Source organism: Sapajus apella, unplaced genomic scaffold (genome assembly GCF_009761245.1).
Source record: "Sapajus apella isolate SASKATOON/1434 unplaced genomic scaffold, GSC_monkey_1.0 scaffold2, whole genome shotgun sequence".
In the NCBI taxonomy this organism is placed as follows: domain Eukaryota; kingdom Metazoa; phylum Chordata; class Mammalia; order Primates; family Cebidae; genus Sapajus; species Sapajus apella.
Genome location: NW_022436942.1, coordinates 62,274,382 through 62,296,354, shown reverse-complemented (window position 1 = coordinate 62,296,354; position 21,973 = coordinate 62,274,382). Strand labels below are relative to the sequence as shown.

Genomic DNA, 21,973 nt, shown 5'->3' with positions numbered 1-21,973 from the left:
ATATATCATAACATCAGGTTGTATACCTTAAATATGCACAATACAAGTTATTTTTTTAATTAATTAGAAAAGGACTGGGCACGGTGACTCACATCTGTAATCCCAGCACTTTGGGAGGTCAAGACAGGGGGATCCACTGATCCCAGGAGTTCCAGACCAGCCTGGTCAAGATGGTAAGATCTCATCTCTATTTTTATTAAAGAAAGATAAATAAATAGAGATAAATAAATCTCCACTGGAGATTTTTTTCTCCAGTGGAAGAAAAAATTGAAAGCAATTTAAATCCCTACCTCAGATTCTCAAGAGGTACTGAAAGGAAAACACATATACTATATAGCAAATTTCCTAAAACCCCTTTTTCTTCATCTTTTACCATTTTTAATTTCTCTTTTCACCCAACTCCCTTAAATCTCAACATGTCTCTCCACCGTTTCATCCATGTGAACTTCTTTTTGAAAGATAACCCTCTACCTTTTAAAAAGGAATTATCAGGCCAGGTGTGGTGGCTCATGTGTGTAATCCCAGCACTTTAGGATGCAGAAGAGGGTGGATCACCTGAGATCAGGAGTTCGAGATCAGCCTGGCCAACATAGTGAAACCCTGTCTCTACTAAAAATACAAAAATTAGCTGGGTATGGTGGTGCATGCCTGTAATCCCAGCTACTTGAGAGGCTGAGGTAGGAGAATCACTTGAACCTGGGAGGCAGAGGTTGCAGTGAGCTGAGATCATGCCATTGCATTCCAGCCTGGGCAACAACAGCAAAACTCTATCTTAAAAAAAAAAAAAAAAAAAGGAATTCTCACTATTTTTTTAGGTTCTGCTTCTTAAATTCTCCCTCTCACTGAGTATTAGCCCAATTTCATAATATGTCCAAAGAGAACTTGGAAAGGGAGGGGGAGATAAGATATCTGCAAACAGAAAAGAGGTCATGAATATTTATCTATAAATATTTTTCTTTGTCACATATATAACATGGGCTCTTAAATGTTGCCATAATAAAGTTTTTGTGAATCTGAAATAACACTGGAAGAGTTGGAATAAAGCAGTGAGCTTTTCATAAAACCCAAAGTGTTCATTTAAAGAACTGTATTTTGTTCTGAGTTTCATGTCTAGATGGTAGCTTTTTTTCTAATGCCCTTATAGCCCAAGATTAAGGGAAAAATCAAAAGTTGCAAACTGGCTGGGCGCGGTGGCTCACGCCTGTAATCCCAGCACTTTAGGAGGCCGAGACGGGTGAATCACGAGGCCAAGAGATCGAGACCATCCTGGTCAACGTGGTGAAACCCCGCCTCTACTGAAAATACAAAAATTAGCTGGGCATGGTGGTGCACACCTGTAGTCCCAGCTACTTGGGAGGCTGAGGCAGGAGAATTGCTTGAACCCAGGAGACGGAGGTTGCAGTGAGCCGAGATCGCACCATTGCACTCCAGCCTGGTAACAAGAGGGAAACTCTGTCTCAAATAAAAAAAAAAAAAAAAGTTGTTGCAAACCTAATGCTGAACTTCGAATTAAAAAAAAAAAAAAAAAAACTAGTCTCTGATATTTGGAAGCCTGAGAACCCTTGAACTAGGAGAAAAAATGAAGGCAAATTTTTTTTTTTTTTTTTTTTTTGAGACGGAGTTTCGCTCTTGTTTACCCAGGCTGGAGTGCAATGGCGCAATCTCGGCTCACCGCAACCTCCGCCTCCTGGGTTCAGGCAATTCTCCTGCCTCAGCCTCCTGAGTAGCTGGGATTACAGGCACACGCCACCATGCCCAGCTGAATTTTTGTATTTTTTTTTAGTAGAGACGGGGTTTCACTATCTTGACCAGGATGGTCTCGATCTCTTGACCTTGTGATCCACCTGCCTTGGCCTCCCAAAGTGCTGGGATTACAGGCGTAAGCCACTGCGCCCGGCTGAAGGCAAAATATTTTTTTTTTTTCTTTTTTTTTTTTTAAAGACGGGGTTTCACCATGTTGGCCAGGCTGGTCTTGAACTCCTGACCTCAGGTGATCCGCCTGACTCAGCCTCCCAAAGTGTTGAGATTACAGGCGTAAGCCACCATGCCCTGCCAAGGCAAAATATTTTTAAGACAAAAGAGATTGCAAGTTATAAGTGGTGGCTTAAATAAGGAGCTGCAGGGTGAGGAGGAAATGTGTTCTAGTTTCCTAGGGTTGCTGTGATAAAGTACCACAAATCCGGAGGCTTATAACAATAGGAATGTATTGTCTCACAGTTCTGAAGGATAGAAGTCTGAAATCCAAGTGTCAGTAGGGTCATGATCCCTCTGAAACCTGTAGGAGAGGATCCTTGCATGCCTCTTTCTAGCTTCTGGTGGCAGCTGTCAATCCATGGCAGCCCTTGGCTTGTCAGTGAGTCACTTCAGTCTCTGGCTCCATCATGATGTGGTATGTGGTATCCTCCCTGTATGTCTGTCTCTTTTTTTTTTTTTTTTTTTTTTTTTTTTGATACTGGGTCTAGCTCTGTCACCCAGGCTGGAGTGCAATGCACAATCTCAGCTTGCTGCAGCCTCCACCTCCCTAGCTTAAGCGATTCTCCCACCTCAACTTCTGGAGTAGCTTGGATTGCAGGTATGCACCACCATGCCTGGCTAATTTTTAAATTTTTTCTAGAGATGAGGTTTCACCATGTTTCCCAGGCTAGTCTCAAGCAATCCTCCTGCCTCAGCCTCCCAAAGTGCTGGGATTACAGGCGTGAGCCACTGCACCCAGCCTCTTCTCCACTTCTTGTAAATTCACTAGTTATATTGGATTAGGGCCCATCTTGATTTGATTATATATGCAAATACCCCATATCCAAATAAGGTCATATTCACAAGTACAGTGGGTTAAGACTTCAGCATATCTTTTGGGGGAGATACAATTCAATCTATGACAAAGTGCATAATCCAATGGGAAAGATATTTTAGTAGAGCAGTTTGGAGTAATCTCTCCTTGAGTGAGGCATCTAAAATAGGTCCTCATTTCACAATAAAGTACCTTCAATCTTTGAAACTATCAGAATAGAAACAACAACCTAGGAGAGTTTAGAGAAGAGGGATTGGAAAATAGCACCCTGAAGAAGCCAGCATTGATGGGGTAAAGACAGGGGGAGGCACTCATGAAGGAAATAGAGAATAGGGAGCCAGAGATGTTGAAAGGGAACTGGATGAGGGTGATGTCAAAGAAGCCACAGGCGAAGAGAGTTTCCTAGAGGCGGAAGCGATAATCAAAGCCAAAAGTCATAGGGAGGTCAGGAAGAAGAGGAAGAAGAAGCAACCGTTGGATTTGCAAATTAGGAGGTTAGTAGTGGCCTAGAATTAAAATGTTTTCAATGGAGTGGGAGGGAAATAAGCCAGAGAGAACTGAAGAATGAACGAGTTAGAAAGTGAGGATAACATGTATAGTCTACCGTTTACAGAAGCTTGGCCATGTAAAGAAAGAATAATGGCTGCGGAGGAGAGATAGGTACTGTGTAAATTGTTATTATTTTAGATGGTGAGACTTGAGTATTACTGTGGGCCCAGAAGAAGGATCCAGTTGGAAACAAAAAGGTTGGAATAGCATAGCCAGCAATCATTTCCAACCTTCTTCTCCTTGTCTGCCTCTCATTATTGAGGCTGTGAAGGAAAAACAAACAAACAAAAACAACAGATAAGCACTTTCCCAGACTACTGTACCCACTCTCCTTCAAGATGACCCCCAGTGTCTGCTCTCCTCTTCAGTAACAGAATCTGGACTATTAGCTGGACACATGACCATTCTAAATAAAAACTCATTTTCCAAATTTCTCTCAATTAGTTGTGGCCTAAGGCTAAATGTTGACCTATGAGTTATAAGCAAAAGTAATGTGTATAATTCCAGAATGTGTTCTGGAGGAGGGAACCTTCCTTTCCCTTAGTCTTTTCTGCTGGCTGGAATGTAGATGTAATGGCTAGAGCTAGAGCAGCCATCTTGGACCATGAGCTGGAAGGAGCCTAATTTCCTGAGAACTTAGTGAAGTAGTGTAGGTCTACTGGAAATTACATCCCATAGGGCAAATAGATCTGTTCAGAAAGAGCTGGGATTTGGTGGGTCAAGGTCCTGGAGGATCAAGAAAAAATGGACCCTGAAGTACATGTATACTTACATGTATACCAGGGTTGAAAATATATGTTAATTCTCTATTATAGTTTATATAAATATTATGTATTCTTTACATATACAGGAATCCCTCTTTAGCCATGGTTTCAGTTACCCATAGTCAATGCAGTCTGAGAATATTAAATGGAAAATTCCAGAAATAAGCAATTTGTAAGTTTTAAATTGTGTACCATCCTGAGTCACATGATGAAGCCTTTCACTATCCTGCTCTTACCTGCCTGGGATGCGAATTATCCCTTTGTCCAGTGTTTCTATACTGTATGTGCCACATGCCCATTAGTCACTTAGTAGCTGTCTTGGAGGTATATAGGATTTGGTATTATCCTTGGTTTTAGGCATCTCTGGGGCTCTTGGAATATATCCCCCTTGGGTAAAGGAGCATCTGTTATATTATAGAAAGCTCTATTGGATACTGCTCCTCTAGACTTTTTAGGCATATGTTAGAGAAGGTACTTTCATCCCTCACTACTTCCTCTCCTCTCTGCCCACTCCTCCATATCAAACACCTCCATATCAAACAGTCCAGAGTCATATACTGTTTCATGTAGGGGTTAAAATCATGGGCTTTAACACCCAATAGGTTGTAGCTACTTAACTAGTTGTGTGGCCTTGGTGAAATTATTTATATCCTCTTTGAACCTCAGATTTTTTTGTCTATAAAATAAGAATCCTAACAGCATCTGCTTCTTAGGGTTAGTCAAAGGATTAAATGAGATAATATGGTTCCAAAGTGGCAGCATGGAAGCAAGCTGGCTTCACTCTCCCATAATGGAAAACCAAAAACTAATATTCAGCACTGAAATTATCACCAGGAATATCCCAGAACTCAAATATGAGAATGAGACAATTCCTGGGGCCACAGAGGTGTTTAAAAAACTCAGCAGATGGTAAGAAAGTCAGACTTCCATATCTATAATCCCCTCCTCACAATCTGCCAGGTACCAAGTGAATGAAAATTTCCCCCAACTCACAGTCTGTATACTGTACAAAGCGAGATCAAGGTGGACAGCCAGCTTCTCCACAATCTTGGGTTCCCTGGCAGAAGACTTGTCCCTGTCTCAACCACCAGACACATTGGCAGTCCCTAAAGGAGAAATATCCCTGAGAACAGCCAGAGACAAAGGGGAGAGGTGGGACTACCATCCCAGCCCTGGAAACTCTGCTGTGTAATTTGACAAAAAGATATGGAGGTGCCAAATCAGAGTGACTGTTCAGTAGCACCACACTGTAGGGGGTTGGGTCTATAGGTCCCCTGAACACTGAATCCCTAGCCAGCCTTCCATACTACTGGGATATCCCCCATTAAGGACCAGGGGCACTGATTATTAGAATGGAGGCAAACCTGGGTTTCATCACCATCTAGTGCTGAAAATGGGGCAGTGACCTAGCAAGGGGGAAAAAAAAGAAAGAAATCAATAAGTCAATGAAATAATACATGTAAAGTACAGCCAGTCTTCACTTTGCATGATTCTGTAAAAATGACTATGCAAGCCAACACCCTTCAAAGTGATCTTAATTATCATGGGAAAAATTACCATTGTTTTGTGATCTTTAAGATTTTTTTTTTGTCAAAATATTAAGAACTCTTACTGTTGCTTATAAATATAGAGAGAAATGAAAAAATTAGTAAACCTAGTATTTCTTTATTATGTCATAATTAAAAACAGAAATGTTAAGAATTAAAGTGTTTTATTTCTTTGCATAAAACTTATCATTAGTAGTTTAAACCATGCTTACCACCTTCTTCTTATCATATAGCTTACTATACGGAGTGAGCATCTTTTCTATGCTGTGGCAAAGTGTCATACTTCTTTCTAAAGTTTTTTTTTTAATTTTTTTGAGACAGGGTCTCTGTCATCTGGGTTGGAGTATAGTGGCATGATCACAGCTCACCACAACCTTGACCTCCCAGGCTCAAGCGATCCTTGAGTAGTTGGGACCATAGGTGTGTCACCTGGCTACCTCCGCCTCCTGAGTAGTTGGGACCATAGGTGCGTACACCTGGCTAACTTTTTTAGTTTTTGTAGGGTCTCCCTATGTTTCTCAGGCTGGTATTGAACTCCTGAGCTCAAGCAATCCTCCTGCCTCAGCCTCCAAAAGTGCTGGGATTACAGGTGTGAGCCACCATGCCCAGCCTCCTTTCTAAGTTTTCCTTTGTGCTTTCAATGTTGTGAGATATATTTGAGAGTTTCTTTAATGTGAATTTTTTGCTCATTTCATCTTCTGGAACATCTTCATCCTTTTCCTTACTACTTCCTTCCTTATTTGTATTTGTAAGTTTACCTTTACTAAGTCTCTCTGGATACTCATCTGGAGTTGAACAGTGGCAATGTCAACATTCCCATCGCCACCCATTTCTTCTGTAACTCCACTGATCTTTAATTTGAACTTCACTCCTACAATTATCACTTTTTGTTTCTTTGCTTCATTTTATCTTTATTGGCAAATTCTATTGTCCATTTTTTAAAATGTCACATGGAGATAAGGAGGCAGCACAACTGCATACTTTGCTGTCTGTGCATAACTGAATAACTGATGTCCAGTGACCAGTCACCAGCAGACTACAAATGAAATGATATGCTTGGTCACTGATCATGGTGTGCATCTATTATTTGCATAGTAATTTTGTGGACTGAAAACCTTGCAGCAAAGCTTGTATTTATGCAATTACTCACAGTTAATATACTGTGGTAACTGAAATTTAAACTGTGTTATTGGGGGACTTGTGTTATGTGACTAAATGGTGTTAATTGAAATCTGTGCTGTGCTGTTGCCATGCCAAGCAAGGACTGTGCTATACTTATGCAATCCCTGTCCTGTAGTTAGCATTTAATAAGTAATAGGTTGTTTTATTTCTATCATTATCATGATTTCATTGTATTTTTACAGTTTCTATTTCTCCTTCTGAGCTGCAGGTCAAAAAGTCAACCCTAGAGTGAGAATCTGGTGCTGGAAGTGGCAGACAGTCCTGTGTTTTCAGCCAAAAGTATTAATTGCAATGTCTTTAATCTCAATTGAGGACTCAGGCCAAGGGCCAAAGGCTTATTGCCAGAGGCCTGAGAAGAGGTTCTGGGGAGTGCTAGCAAGTGGGCAGAACTCAATAGTAGAGATCCTGGGCAGGGACTGTTGCTGAGGTGAGGGAAACAGATGGTGTCTGAGAGGTCTGTTTACATATTGCAGGGCTCCAGCCATGGGTCTTGGCTGAAGCTATGGCCAAAGCATAGAGATGGAAGCTGGCAAGAGCAAGGCAGGGCTCCAGGCTAGATAGAACCTAACCTACTTGCCAGAACAGGGAACTGGGCAAAGGAAGAAAAACAATTACAGCATATGAGAGAGAGGGAACTCAAGTGCAAGACTCAGGTGCTGGGGCAATTGCTGCAGCTCAGGGAGTAGCAGGAGAGAGCAAGAGCACTGAAGCTCAGGGCAACAAGAAGATGACCTGCACCTGAACCACACCAGGCAAATGAGAGGGAATTGCTCCTGCCATGGTAATCCCTGCCCCATGTGTGTGATCTTGGAGCCCAGCCATGGGGAGACAAATGTGGCAAACAGACTTGTCAGCCTGACCCAATGTAGTAATTCATCTACTACTATTGAAGACTTCTTCCTTTCCTCTCAGGCAACCTTATCAGCTTTAATATATTATATCTAATGTCTTATCTAAAAGTAATATACTCAGTCAAGTCAGACCCAGTTATCAAGAAGAAATAAACATCTGACCTTCAACGAGTAAGAAATAAACATGGAATAATAATGACTCAGATACATGTTTTGTTGACAAATGATACCACAAATATAAAATGCATGTGAAATGCATACATATTACTGGGGTTGCACTCAGGCATGTAACTAAATCTAACCAAAGTTACTTGACCACATAAGGGTTTATTTTCCTCAGATAGCAAGATTTTCCATAAGTAGTTAGTTCAGGGCTGCTGTGGTGATTCTCTGTGCCATCTTTAGCATAAACCAGGCTGCAGAATGACACAGTGCCAGGGACCCTATTCACATCATGCAAGGATATTTTCCATTTACTTCTATAGATCTACTCTCCACCCTTTAACCTGTTCAGTGTCCTGAGAGGCTGACCTAAATAGATTATAGAACTTGAACTCCTTGCCCTCTGACTTCTAGTTGGATTTGGCCAATGGAAGGCCTGCTGCACCTGATGGCACATAATTCTGGAAGGGTGGTGAGAAACCCAGAGCCAGGAGTGGTTATCTTATTTTCACTCATGTGTGTGCAGTGAGTACTTAGAGCACAGTATGCTGTGCTGCCCCTGAACCTTCTGACTTCCCAGAGGTGACCAATGTTTCAGCTAAAAAAGTTTAGCTAAATGTTTGAATAGTGTTGTGCTTTAAAATAAGGCACAACTTTCTAAGCATGGTGGTGCATGACTAAAGTCCCAGCTACTCAGGAGACTGAGGAGAAAGGCCCAGGAGTTTAAGTCCTCTAAAAAATAATAATAATTAATAAATAAATAAAATAAAGTACAAGATGCTAGGAGTAGAGAGAAGAGGAATGGCATAATGTCAAGCCTCTCCAGGAGAATAGACACACTTGCTGGATTCTGTGAGGACTTTAGAATAAGGGTAGATAAGGGATCACAAATTCAGTCAATAATTCTGCACAAGCAGCAATATGATGCTGAAGGATGACCAGTGTGGATGCCACTTAACCCTACTCTTGCAGCCCCAGATCCTAGTATTTGAAACATGTCTCAAGAAGGAAACGCTTAAGAAGTGCTGAATAAGAATTTCAACCCTGGCTTCATCACTAACTTGCTTTGGGAACTTGGGCTTTAATTTGCTCAAAGCCTCAGTTTGCTCATCTGTAAATTGGGGCAAATAACATCTGCTCAACTTACCTGCCAGAAATGTGTGTGACTAAAAAGAAATAGAAGATATGAAAATGCCTTGGCTGTATTCAAAGTTCTATATACATGGAAGATATTCAGGATCCTCCCATCTTCAAAGTTTATGTCTGAGAAACCCCTATTAAATCCTTTAGGGGAGAAATGCCAGATATAGGTAAAGGGGAGGAAGGCAGCAAATCACACTGCCATGTGCGTACCTATGCAACAATTTTGCATGTTCTTCACATGTACCCCAAAACCTAAAATGCAATAAAAAAAAAATAAATCCTTTAGAATGGAATTGCTCAATATAGTAGCCACTAGCCACATTGACTTTTGAGTACTTAAATGTGACTAGTGCAACTGAGGAACTGAATTTTTAATTTTATTTAAATGTAACTAATTTTAATTGAAAAACTGATACTCTATTCAGTTACTAGAAAATTTTAAGTACACTTGGAGCAATGTGGATTTGTAAATTGACTTTTTTCCCAGTGTTTTTTTCTAATTTTTTAAACTGATACATGATAGACATACAAATTTTGGGTGTGCATTCAAACATTTAATATTAATACATTCATATAATTTGTAAAGATCAAATCACTGTAATTGGGATCTTCATTACCTTAAATGAATCTACTTTTTAAATGGTAAATTTTATAAAATCTAAATGTATGTGAAGTGTTTCTGTTTAAATTTAGTGTGTGAACTGAGATGTGCTGCAAGTGTAAAATACACACCAAATTTCAAAGACTTAGTTAAAAAAAACACTGGGAAGGGTAGGAGAAAGGGAGTGATAGGGAGAGATTTGTTAAAGGTTATTAAAGTATAGCTAGATAGGAGGAATTGTGTTCTATATGGCTGTAGTATGGCCATAGTTAACAATAATATGTAGTTTCAAAGAGCTAGAAGAAAGATATTGAATGTTTCCAACATAAGCATCAATATTTGAGATGATAGATATGCTAATTGCAGTGTTCTGATCACTATATATTATATATATTGAAACATCACTACGTACCCCACAAATATGTACAATTATTATATGAATATATATCAATTAAAACAAATTAGATTTAAAAACAAAACAAAGAGAATATAAAACATCTTTTTAATAATGTTTTATAATATGCGTTGAAAGTATATATTAGGCAAAGTAAAATATATCCTTAAGATACATTTTACCTCTTTGTGCTTTTTTCTTAATGTGGCTACTAGAAAATTTAAAATTATAGCCAGATGCAGTGGTGTGCACCTGTAGTCCCAGCTACTCAGGAGGTTCAGACGGGAGGATCGCCTGAGCCTTGGAGCTCACAGCTGCAATGAGCTGTAATCATGCCACTGCACTCCAGCCTGAATGACAAAACGTCTACGCCTGCAATCCCAGCACTTTGGAAGGCTGAGGCAGGCGGATCACCTGAGGTCAGGAGTTCAAGACCAGCCTGGCCAACATGGTGAAACCCCATCTCTACTAAAAAAAAAAAATACAAAAATTAGCCTGGCATGGTGGCGGGTGCCTGTAATCCCAGCTGCTTAGGAGGCTAAAGCAAGGAGAATTGCTTGAACTGGGGAGGCGGAGGTTGCAGTGAGCCGAGATTGCACCATTGCACTCCAGTCTGGGTAACAGAGTGAGACTCCATCTAAAAAAAAAGTAAAATTACAGTGTGGCTTGCATTTTATTTCTGTTTAAGAGTACTACTTTAGAAAGACACAGCGAGCAAGGAGATCCGTATATCCTTATAGGAATTAGGAATAGGGGCCTTTGCAGAAATAAATTCTGTGATCCCAGACAAAGTGCTGGTACTGTCTCCTGAGTCTGAGAACCCAGGGCAGAAATACAGAACAGTGTGGATTGCTATTGAAGTCAGCTCCCAGCTCCCTGCCTGATTCCTCACTGATTCCTCTTTTGTTCAGGCACAAAAATACTCCATCTTGAAACTTTTGTCATTATTGCCTTGGTAGAAGGAGACCACAGTTGTTACCTGGGTTTTGATTTGGGGAGAACAGCATTTCAGTGACTAGATTTCATGAGAAGCTAGTGGTCATGAAGATTCTCAAATCAGCATGAAGTTTATTTTTCATTTGAGTTCTTTCAAAGTTTGCCTTTGACTCAACGTGTGGTAGAAAGTCACTCTGCAAGCATTTGCTCTTCTCTGGTTTTGTGTCTTTTCCTTCAGAACAGCGTTGTTTTGTTTTAATGTTTTGCACTTAGCCAGAGGAAGTCTGGCTCATCCGAGCCGGCCAGCTGAGCACATCTGGAAGTGGTTTCTGGGACCGCCCCTCTCTGCCAGCGCTACTCCTGAGTTCCCAGCGGCTTCGCGCAGAGGTGGAAGAAACCCAAGCCGCTCGAAAGTCAACGCAAGCAAAGGGGGGTGCGAGTCGGGGAGGAATATTCTTTTGGAAACGTAATATTGGCCTTGGGGCTCTCCAGCCCTTTGGGACTTCCAATGGGATCTTAGAAGCAGCCGATGCAGCGTGAGGGCAGCAGCCCAAGGCCAGCCACGATTTGAATGCTCTGCCTTGCAGCTCTTCTGGACCGGGGAGCCCAAAGCCCTATCCTCACCATTCACCAGGTAAATAGAGAAATTTACAAGCAGCGTGCATTTGTTCCATTTCTGCTGCAGTTCTTTATTCTGCTCCAGACCCAAGAAAGTAAATCAGAGGTGTCAGATTGCCCCACACGAACTTCGTCTTCAGAAACTTCCTAGTCAGTATTTGTAGCATTCCAGTGGAGCCCTTTTCGGCCATTTCCATGTGCAATATTTTTCACAGACTGGGCTGCTTTTCCAGACCTGGGTTTCTCCTCCTTCTCCCCCAAATACTGTAATTTACTATTTGTATCAAATTTTAAAGATACAAATCAGCAATTAGGGCATGGATGAATGCTAGCCGTTAGTGAAGGTATGTTCTGAGCCACAATTAATTTAACTGAGCTGTGATTCATGTTTTCAGAATCTGTCTTAGGAAGCTGTTCTGAGGATCTCCATCCCCTCAGGAAGAACTGGCCATTGTGGAAATCTAAGTGAGACTTATTGTAAATATAGTAGTCGTGGTGTTTAGGTTGAAATGCTTTTTAAATATTCAAAAAATATCTTACATTTACTTTATGAGCAAGTGTCACACATTGGATAAGCCTGATATAGCCTAATATATAATTTATGAAATAAGAAGGATAGTTAACATGAGAGTTAAAAAAAAAAAAAGAGAGAGAGAGAGAAAGAAAGAAAGAAAACATGGTGATATCTGAACATCTGGATGTGCTTTGGAAAAAAATCAGTCCTCTCATTGTTTGGCCCTGTGCAGCCAAATATCCAAAGTGATATTGGTTGGTTTTTGTCTTTTTGATGTTGCACTTTTGTGTAAGATCCTTTTTATATGACATAATGGAATTCTAGTTCTGCCTTTAATGCACTTAGAAGTAGAGCTGTGCAATGAAGTGGTAAGAACATGGACTCTGGGTCAGGCTTACGGGACTGAATCTATGTGCTGCCTCTTACACACCTTCTAAGCTTGACTCCGGGTGATTTGTTTAACTTGCATGCACCCTAGTTCCTCAACTGTAAAATGGAAATTAAATGACATAATATCTATAAAGGACATAATACAGGATCTGCAAAGTAGTGAGGCCCCAGGAAAGGTTAGCTTCTCTGATGGTCCTGGTGATGGCAGTGGTGATGACAAAAGTGACCATGTACCCTGTGTTTGGCAACACCTCTGCTTTTGACACATGGTTCTCTCTGACAGTTCAGTCATCCAAGTGTTCCTCATATCCTCAAATGCCATCTTTCCAGGGCTTTGCTTTGTTCCTTCAAATACCTCTCTCTCTTTCTCTTTTTCTCATTCTGTCTTTCAGTATTTCTTCTTTGTGCTTCCTCTTTCCTTGCTGAGAGAAAGTGAGGTTCATTAAGCCACAGCCCTCATACTTTTCATTTCCAGTTCCCAAGAAACGTGATTCTAAATCCTTTTTAATTTCAGCATTTTCCAAAAAATGTTCTGAAAAACATAGTCCCATGGGAAACTCTGTTAACTGTATTACCCTCTTAGAGATCTCAAGGCATAATAGCATTTTAAAGATCCCAAGAAGTCCTGTAGTGGAGAAATCCTCTTAAGGTTGTTTAACACAACGATTTCCAAACAGTTGATCCCTCAACCACTTTACCGCATAACATAAATTAACATTTCTAGCAGCACACGCTGAGATGTGCTATTCAGGCCACACTGCTGTTTTAATTTTGGTTCTTCTTATGGACATCCTATTTCATACCTTCCCTGGAGCTTATCCAAGGGGATATCTTGTTTTTCCTTCTCAAGTTAAGGACATAAGATTATCATGTGTGTTGTACTGGTATATAGAAAATCTGGCCTAAAGTGGAGATCAGAGGTCAGCAAACTTTTTCTGCAACAGGCCTGATGATAAGCCATATGGTTTCTGTGTCAACTGTTTGACTCTGCTGTTATAGTATTAAAACAGCCATAGAGAAAACAAAAAATAAGCATGGCTATGTTCTAACAAAACTTCATTTACAAAAACTAGTGTCAGGCAGGATTTGACCCAAGGTCATTGTTTGCTGACCCCTGATCTAAAGGCCTTTAGTGAAAGGATTTCTCATGCCAGCACAGGAGAAAGCAAGACAAATTCTTTATTTATTTTTTTTAATTTATTTTTATTTATTTATTTTTTTTTGAGACGGAGTTTCGCTCTTGTTTACCCAGGCTGGAGTGCAATGGCGCGATCTCGGCTCACCGCAACCTCCGCCTCCTGGGTTCAAGCAATTCTCCTGCCTCAGCCTCCTGAGTAGCTGGGACTACAGGCACGCGCCACCATGCCCAGCTAATTTTTTGTATTTTTAGTAGAGACGGGGTTTCACCATGTTGACCAGGATGGTCTCGATCTCTTGACCTCGTGATCCACCCGCCTCGGCCTCCCAAAGTGCTGGGATTACAGGCTCGAGCCACCGCGCCCGGCCTAAGACAAATTCTTTATAAACTGAAGACTCTCTTGTCCTGCTCCCCTAGTGCTATGGTCTGAATGTTTGTGTCCCCTTCAAAATTAGTATGTTGAAAGTCTAACCCCAAGGTGATGATATTAGGAAGTGGAGCCTTTTGGGAGGTGGTGAGGTCATGAGAGCATCATCAATGGGATTAGTGTCCTTATAAAATAGGCCTAATGGCTGGTCACAGTGGCTCAAGTCTGTAATCCCAGCACTGTGGGAGGCTGAGGTGGGCGGATAACAGGGTCAAGAGATTGAGACCATCCTGGCCAACATGGTGAAATCCCATCTCTACTAAAAATACAAAAATTAGCTGGGCATGGTGGCATGTACCTGTAGTCCCAACTACTTGAGAGGCTGAGGCAGGAGTGAACTGAGATCATGCCATTGCACTCCAGTCTGGTGACAGAGTAAGACTCTGTCTCAAAAAAAGAAAAAAAAAAATAGGCCTAAGAGAGCTGGTTCACCCCTCCCACCATGGAGGACACAGCTAGAACATGCAATCTAGAAACCAGAAAGCAGGCCCTTAGCAGTCACTGAACCTGCTAGCACCTTGATCTTGGGCTTCCCAGCTTCCAGAACTATAAGAAATAAAGTTTTGTTGTTTAGAAACCAGTCAGTTTGGGCAGGCATGATGGCTCATGCCTGTAATCACAGCACTTTGGGAGGCTAAGGTGGGAGGATCTCTTGAGGCCAGGAGCTCAAAACCAGACTAGGCAACATAGCAAGACTGTCTCTACACAAAATTTTTTTAATTAGCTGGACTTGATGGTGGTGTGTGCCTGTAGTCCCAGCTACTTGGGAGAATGAGGTGAGAGGATAGCTTGAGCCTAGGAATTTGAGGCTGTCGTAAGCTACAGTCATGCCTGGATGATAGTAAGACCCTGTCAAAAAAAAAAAGCCACCCAGTTAGTGGTATTTTGTTGCAGCTGAGTGAATGGAGTAAGACACCTGTTCTATGTATCTTGGTGGATCCTGATTAAACCTTTCATGTATAGCAAAAAGTTAAAAGGCAAGAGATATTTTGTTAGAGGCTAGACTCCTGGGTCCTGATTTTGTCCTTTCTCTTTCCTTCAGTGAACCCTTACTCTTGTCCTCTGTTAAATATGTTCTATGCATTTGAGAACTTCAAGGTAAAAGTCTTGCGAGTTAACTCACAGAGATATGTCAGTTGCTTGACATTGTTAGCAGCTGTAGCAGTGGAAGTGGTTGGCTGTAGTAACTATCAAGGTGGTTAAGAATGTGAACTCTTGGGAGGCCGAGGCGGGCGAATCATAAGGTCAAGAGATAGAGACCATCCTGGCCAATGTGGTGAAACCCCGTCTCTAATAAAAAAATACAAAAATTAGCTGGGCATGGTGGTGCATGCCTGTAGTCCCAGCTACTTGGGAGGCTGAGGCAGGAGAATTGCTTGAACCCGGGAGGCGGAGGTTGCAGTGAGCCGAGATCGTGCCACTGCACTCCAGCCTGGCGCCTGGTGACAGAGCAAGACTCTGTCTCAAAAAAAAAAAAAAAAAAAAGAAAAAAAAAAGAATGTGAACTCATAGCCAGGCTGCCTGCATGTGAATCTTAGCTCTGACACTCATTACTTGTGTGACCCTTGGCAGCTCTCTTAATTCTCTGAGCCTCAGTTTTCTCACCTGTGTATTGGAATAATACCCTTAAGTTGTGATAATCAGTGAATTAATATTTGTAAAAGTCTTAGAACAATGCTTGGCACATAGAATTGCTACATAAGCGTTAAAATAATAGTAAGTAATACTTATGTAGCAATTTGCTTTGTAATATGCAGAACGATCCCATTTTACAGATAGGATTTTGTAAGTCACTCACAATTACATAGCTAATAAATGTGGCAGCACTGGGATTCACAGTCAGCTCTGTCTGAGGATAAAGCCCATATTTCCACTAACATACACAGCTCTCATATTTAAGTCATTCAACAGTACTTTTAGGAACCCCCCTTTTATCTTCCCTTTTGATTTGCAGATAATTTCCTATTACTCCTACCTGTACCCATGGCAGACATGACTAATCAATCACAGCACTCTTTTTTCTTTCTTTCTTTCTTTTTTTTTACTGGCTTTAGATTTATTTTCAACCTAGCAGTCCCAATAGGCCATACCAGCTGATCAGAGCTACCATGTAAAGTGAAACATAGAGGCTCTGATTTTTGGAGTATTTTTCTGAAGAGCCTTTCCCACTTTGCCTTTTCTTCCAAGGCAGAGCTAATCCCCTTAGCCACTGCCAGGTCTCAAAACATTCTTTCCAGGTTTGGCCATGTGCCTAAACTCTTTGGCATTTGGTAAAACAGCTCCCCATGCAAAGTCTTCAGGGACTTATTTTTAAACTTACAGGCCTCTTCTCATGCCCAGAACAACTCTCTGAGCTCTCCTTTTCTTCCTATTCACAGATCCCAGAGCCTCAACCTTTCTTTCCTCCTCTCTTTGAAGATGCCACTGCCTAGTGCCTTGCCTGCTATGTGGTGGCTCCCAGCTCCATCTCTCTTGTCTGTCTTGAAGACAGGCTTGCAGGCAATTTCATGTTAAAGGTTTAGCTATTGATTACCACAGAGAAACCACACACGGAAGTCACTCAGGCTAGGAAAGCTCACAGAGGTGCAGGGGGCACAGTTCTGGGGCTCCTTGTTGTGATGGTAGCAGGTAGGCTGAGAAGACAACCAGGGCCCTGTGCTTTTATTCCTGGAATGGGACTGTGAACACTTCCCCTCCTTCTGGCTGACCCCTTTATTCCTGGGACTGAAGAGCAGAGCAACAAGAGCCTCTTCCCTTTTCTTTCTCTCTCCTGATTCTCATTGGTTCAACACACATTTATTGAGTTCCTCCCTTGGGGCAGGATAGGCAGATGGAGGTGAGGAAGCCACAGTCCCTCTCCTTGATGGCCTGTCTGGTGGTTTAGTGGAGGAGACAGGCACACCACAGTATTAGACTACAGTCTGGTTAGGCTGGGTGCAGTGGCTCATGCCTGTAACCCCAATATTTGGGAGGCCGAGGCAGTGGATCACTTGAGGTCAGGAGTTTGAGATCAGCCAGGCCAACATGGTGAAACTCCTGTCTCTACCAAATATACAAAAAAATAGCCAGGCGTGGTGACCCATGCCTGTAGTCCCAGCTACTTGGGAGGCTGAGGTACAAGAATTGCTTAAACCTGGGAGGTAGAAGTTGCCAGTGAGCCAAGATCGTGCCACTGCACTCCACCTTGGGTGATAGAGCAAGACTCCATTTCAGAAAAAACAAACAAAAAAATTCTGGTGAGTGCAGGGTTAGGAATGGAGACCAGGGGAGCACCCAGGCAGGGCAATCAGGTGAGGCCTCCTGGAGGAGGCAGAAGGAACTTAACCTTCTGTAGCAGTTTCCAGTGAAAGGCTTTAGTCAAGAAAGGAATACTCAGAGTTGTGTTTTAATCATTCAATGCAATTCTACATGGCAACTGGCTTGTATTATTTTTAAAAAAATTAATGTCATCAAAAAAAGGCAGTGGGCATGGAGTGCGGCTGATGAGTAGTAAAAAAAAACTAAAAGAATCTGTAAAAGACAATATTTGAATAATGGAGTAAACTTGAATATAGACTGCTTACTGTTATGTTATTAATGTGATTTTTCTTAGGTGTAATAGTGGCATTGAGGATATATAGGAGAACGTCATTCTTTTAAAGATAAATATGCTAGGCCAGGCGCTGTGGCTCAACGCCTGTAATCCCAACACTTTGGGAGCCCAAGGCAGGTGGATCACGAGGTCAGGAGATCGCGACCATCCTGACCAACATGGTGAAACCCCATCTCTACTAAAATACAAAAATTTAGCTGGGTGTGGCATGCACCAATAGTCCCAGCTACTTGGGAGGTTGAGGCAGGGGAATTGCTTGAACCCAGGAGGTGGAGGTTGCAGTGAGCCAAGATCACATCACTGCACTCCAGCCTGGCCACAGAGAGAGACTCTGTCTCAAAAAATAATAATAATAAAAGAAAATAAAGATAGGAATGCTGAAATATTTAGGGGAGAAGTGTCATGATGTCTACAACTGCCAGAAATATATATGTACATATGAAGTTCAATTAAGCAAATATGTCAACATGTTAGCAACTGGTGGATCTGGTGAAAGGTATATGGGTATTCATTCTTCCAACTTTTCAGCTGACTTGAAATGTTTCAAGCAAAAAAAAAAAAAAAAAAAAGGAAATCGAACCAAAAATGAAGGCTACTCAAGCTGCATATGTGTTTAAAATGAACTTGATACTTGATATGATTATCAAACAACAAAATAGTCACTATGGCCATTAGGCCAGTGATGAACTGAGGAAGGGGAGGGTACAGAAATTCTAAAGGCAGGAAGGAAGGCCAGATGGGAGGTTATTGCAGAGGTGTAATTAGTAGGACTCAGCGATTGAAGGAGGAGTTAGGAGAGAGAAGTTGAAGAGGAATCTGAGAACCCCGGAGAAGGAGTTTCTGTAGAGGAGGTGCTGATTTCAGTTGTGAATGTGGGGGGGTTTGAGATACTTGTGCACCATCCTGAGGACAGGGTTGTATATTCATCTCTTCAGTCCATAAATGTTTTCTGAAGGCTTATATTGCCAGGCACTTGTCTAGGTGCTGGGTATATGGCAATGAATGAAACAGAATTCCTTGCCTTCATGGGGCATATAATCTATCATTTAGAGGGCAGACAGTAAACTGGTGATGAGGAAGCAGTCTGTTGGAAGATGGTAATTGCTGAGGGGATGGAATTTGTGCATTGTTGGGGTTAGGGGCTTTTGACTAAGAGACTGAGGGATGTGAGCCATGTAGATATCTGGGAAGAGCATTCCAGGTAGCAGAAATATCACGTGGCAAGGCTCTGAGGCAGGAGGCTGTCTGGCAAGGAGGCCAGCATGATCTGTGAGACCTTATGGAAGGATGCTATAATGACTTGGATTTTCCTCTGAGAGAGACAGGAAGGCCTTGGAAGGTTTTGAACAGAGCATAGCACAATGTGACTCATATTTTCACAGGCTCACTCTGGCTGCTTTGTTGAAAATCAACTGAAGGGAGACAAAGGCAGAATAATATAGTCAAAGGCTAATGTACCAGGGTAGAGCCACAGAAGGTGGTAAAAATTCTGGATCTATTTTGAAAGTAGAACTGACAAGATTTGCTGTTAGTCCACATGGGAATGAGAAACACAGAGGGGTCAAGGAAACACCAAGCTGATTTTTTGTGGAGCAGTTTAAAAAATGGAGTCATGGCCGGGTGCAGTGGCTTACACCTGTAATCCCAGAACTGTGGGAGGCCAAGGCAGGTGGATCACCTGAGGTCGGGAGTTCAAAATCAGCCTGGCCAATATGGCAAAAGTCTGTATCTATTAAAAATACAAAAATTGGCCAGGCACAGTGGCTCATGCCTGTAATCCCAGCAGTTTGGGAGGCCAAGGCAGGCAGATCATGAGGTCAGGAGTTCAAGACCATCCTGGCCAACATGGTGAAACCCTGTCTCTACTAAAAATAGAAAAATTAGCTGGGTATGGTGGCATATGCCTGTAGTCCCAGCTACTTGGGAGGCTGAGGCAGGAGAATCGCTTGAATCCGGGAGGCATTCAGTGAGCCAAGATCATGCTATTGCACTCCAAATTGATGACAGAGCAAGACTCAGTTTCAAAAAAAAAAAAAAAAAAAAGAAAGAAAGAAATACAAAAATTAGCTAATTAGGCAGGTGTTTTGGTGAGCGCCTGTAATCCCAGCTACTCAGGAGGCTGAGGCAGGAGACTTGCTTGAATTCAGGAGGTGGAGGTTGCAGTGAGCCGAGATTGCGCCACTGCACTCCAGCTTGAGTGACAGAGCAAAAGTCTGCCTCGAAAATAAAAATAAAAACAAAATGGAGTCAGCATGAACTAATTTGGGGAAGATTATGGGAAGGGCGTGTTTGGGGGAAATATCCGAGGCTCAGTTTTGGACACGTGGCTGCCTTCAAGTGGAGATGCCAAGTGGCATCTGGAGTCTGGAATCCATGTGAGAGGTCTGGCCTGGAGGCAGAAATTTGGGAGTTGTCAGCATATAAATGATATTTAAAGCCAGGAGACAGGATGAAGTCTCCTAAGAAGGGAGTTCAGAGAAAGAAGAGAAGAAACAGAGGACTGGGTGCTAAGGTGTTCCAACATTTAGATGTTCAGGAGGTAAGAACAATCAGTGACAGAGACTGAGAATGAGCAGTCAGAAAGGTAGAGGAAAACCAGGTGAGCAGAGTCCCTAGGGCCACGAACAGGAAGCGTGTACAGGATGAGAAAGCGGGCACGTAGTCTGCAACTCCCATGCACCCTGCCTCCGTCCTAGTGAGGAGCGAGTCCTGTTCTCTGCATGCTGGAATCTTGTTAGCCAGAATATGTTCTCCCAGACTCTGCCACAGACATTCTGGTTTTTCTTGGCTCCAGATCTCTGCCTTTTACTCTAACCCAAGCTTGTCCAACCCATGACCCACAGGCCGAATGTTGTCTTAGACAGCTGTGGATATAGCCCAACATAAATTTGTCAACTTTCTTAAAACGTTAGGAGATTTGTGTGTGTGTGTGTGTGTGATTTTTGTTTGTTTGTTTGTTTAGCTCATCAGCTATGGTTCGTGTTAGTGTATTTTATGTGTGGCTCAAGATAATTCTTCTTCCAGTATGGTCCAGGGAAGCCAGAAGATCGGACAACCTGCTCTACATGTTCTTAAGCTGTCTGGCATCACTTCCTTGGTTCTCCAGTTCTCTATCACTGACTTCCTATCAGTTTTCTGCCTCTTTACAACTCTGATCCCTCTCTCAATTCCCCACAATCAGTTTATCCCCAGGACTCAGTTCTGCAAACATTTCTTGAGCACCTATTTAATTTGCTGGAATGTCTTTGACTTCAAGTACCAGAGACATCAATTTACAGCAGCTTAAACACATGGGTTGATTTTTCTCACATAAGAAGTTTGGAGGAGGTATGTCAATATTCAGCAGTTCAGTAACGTAAGAGCTGACCATTCTATGTAGCTCTTGACTTCTCCTTCATGGTCTCAAGTGGCTGCCCAGCTCCAGTCATTAAGGCCCCATCCAAGGCAAGAGGAAGGGGGAGTTGACACTTCATCCAGAAAGGAAAAGCTTTCTCAGATGTTCCCATAGACTTCCTCTTAAATCTCTGAGCATCAGATCTGTATTATGTGGCTACTACTAGCAAAGAAGGCTGGTGAAATCTTTATTTGGATTTTCCTGTCTCTCTTATGGAAAACAGGCAAAGGAGAAAAGGATGGGAAGAGCTGTCGGATCAGCCAGATATCAAGGCTGCCACAGTACCAAGTGCCAAATACTTGCCAATAATTCGAAATACAGAAATGATTAATGTAGTACCCATCCTGTCCCTGGAGCTTGCATTCTAGTAAGGAAGCATAAGAATGAATGGAGTACCTTGGCTTGGTTTGGTGGAGACCAGGAGCCTTTCCTGACCCCCATGATCTAGGTCAGGTGCCCCTCCTTGGTGCTAAAACAATACCCTATGCTTACATTTACCAAGGCTTCTAAGCATACTGCATTGCCATTGTATATTTACTGGTGTCTTCCTCTCCCTTCCCCCAAATGTGGACTAACTGGGGACTTATCTTTGAATCTCTAGTGCCTGGGTGTCTGGTATATTTGTAAAGGTTGAGTAAATGTTTGTTGAATGAATAAATGAAATGCCAAGGGAGCTACCCTAATTACCTTCTTGTCCTAGTTTGGGCCCTTATCCCTTTTTAGCTTTAGCTTTTTTTTTTTTTTTTTTTTTTTTTTTGAGAAAGACTCTCACTTTGTGACCCAGGCTGGAGTGCAGTGATGTAATCTCGGTTCACTGCAATCTCCACCTCCCAGGTTCAAGCGATTCTCCTGTCTCAGCCTCCCAAGAGCAGGGATTACAGATGTGTGCCACCACACCCAGCTAATTTTTGTATTTTTAGTAGCAATAGTGTTTCACCATTTTGGCTAGGCTGGTCTGGAATTCCTGACCTCAAGTGATCTGC

At 42.1% G+C, this 21,973-nt stretch overlaps 1 protein-coding gene across 8 annotated transcripts in view; it reads left to right on the top strand.

Annotated features, from left to right (window-relative positions):
* Window positions 1–21,973, top strand: part of GLT8D2 (glycosyltransferase 8 domain containing 2) — a 76,276-nt gene that overhangs the window by 1,558 nt on the left and 52,745 nt on the right. For 2 of the 8 annotated variants that reach the window (XM_032299699.1, XM_032299677.1), the window contains exons 2-3: window positions 11,156–11,551; window positions 11,931–12,000. The exons of 2 other annotated variants lie outside the window; for them this stretch is intronic. The gene's annotated coding sequence lies outside the window, so the exon portion shown is untranslated. Of the gene's footprint in view, window positions 1–11,155; window positions 11,552–11,930; window positions 12,001–21,973 lie in introns of those variants that run through there. 4 more of the 8 variants (XM_032299704.1, XM_032299661.1, XM_032299667.1 and 1 more) reach the window with 2 other exon arrangements.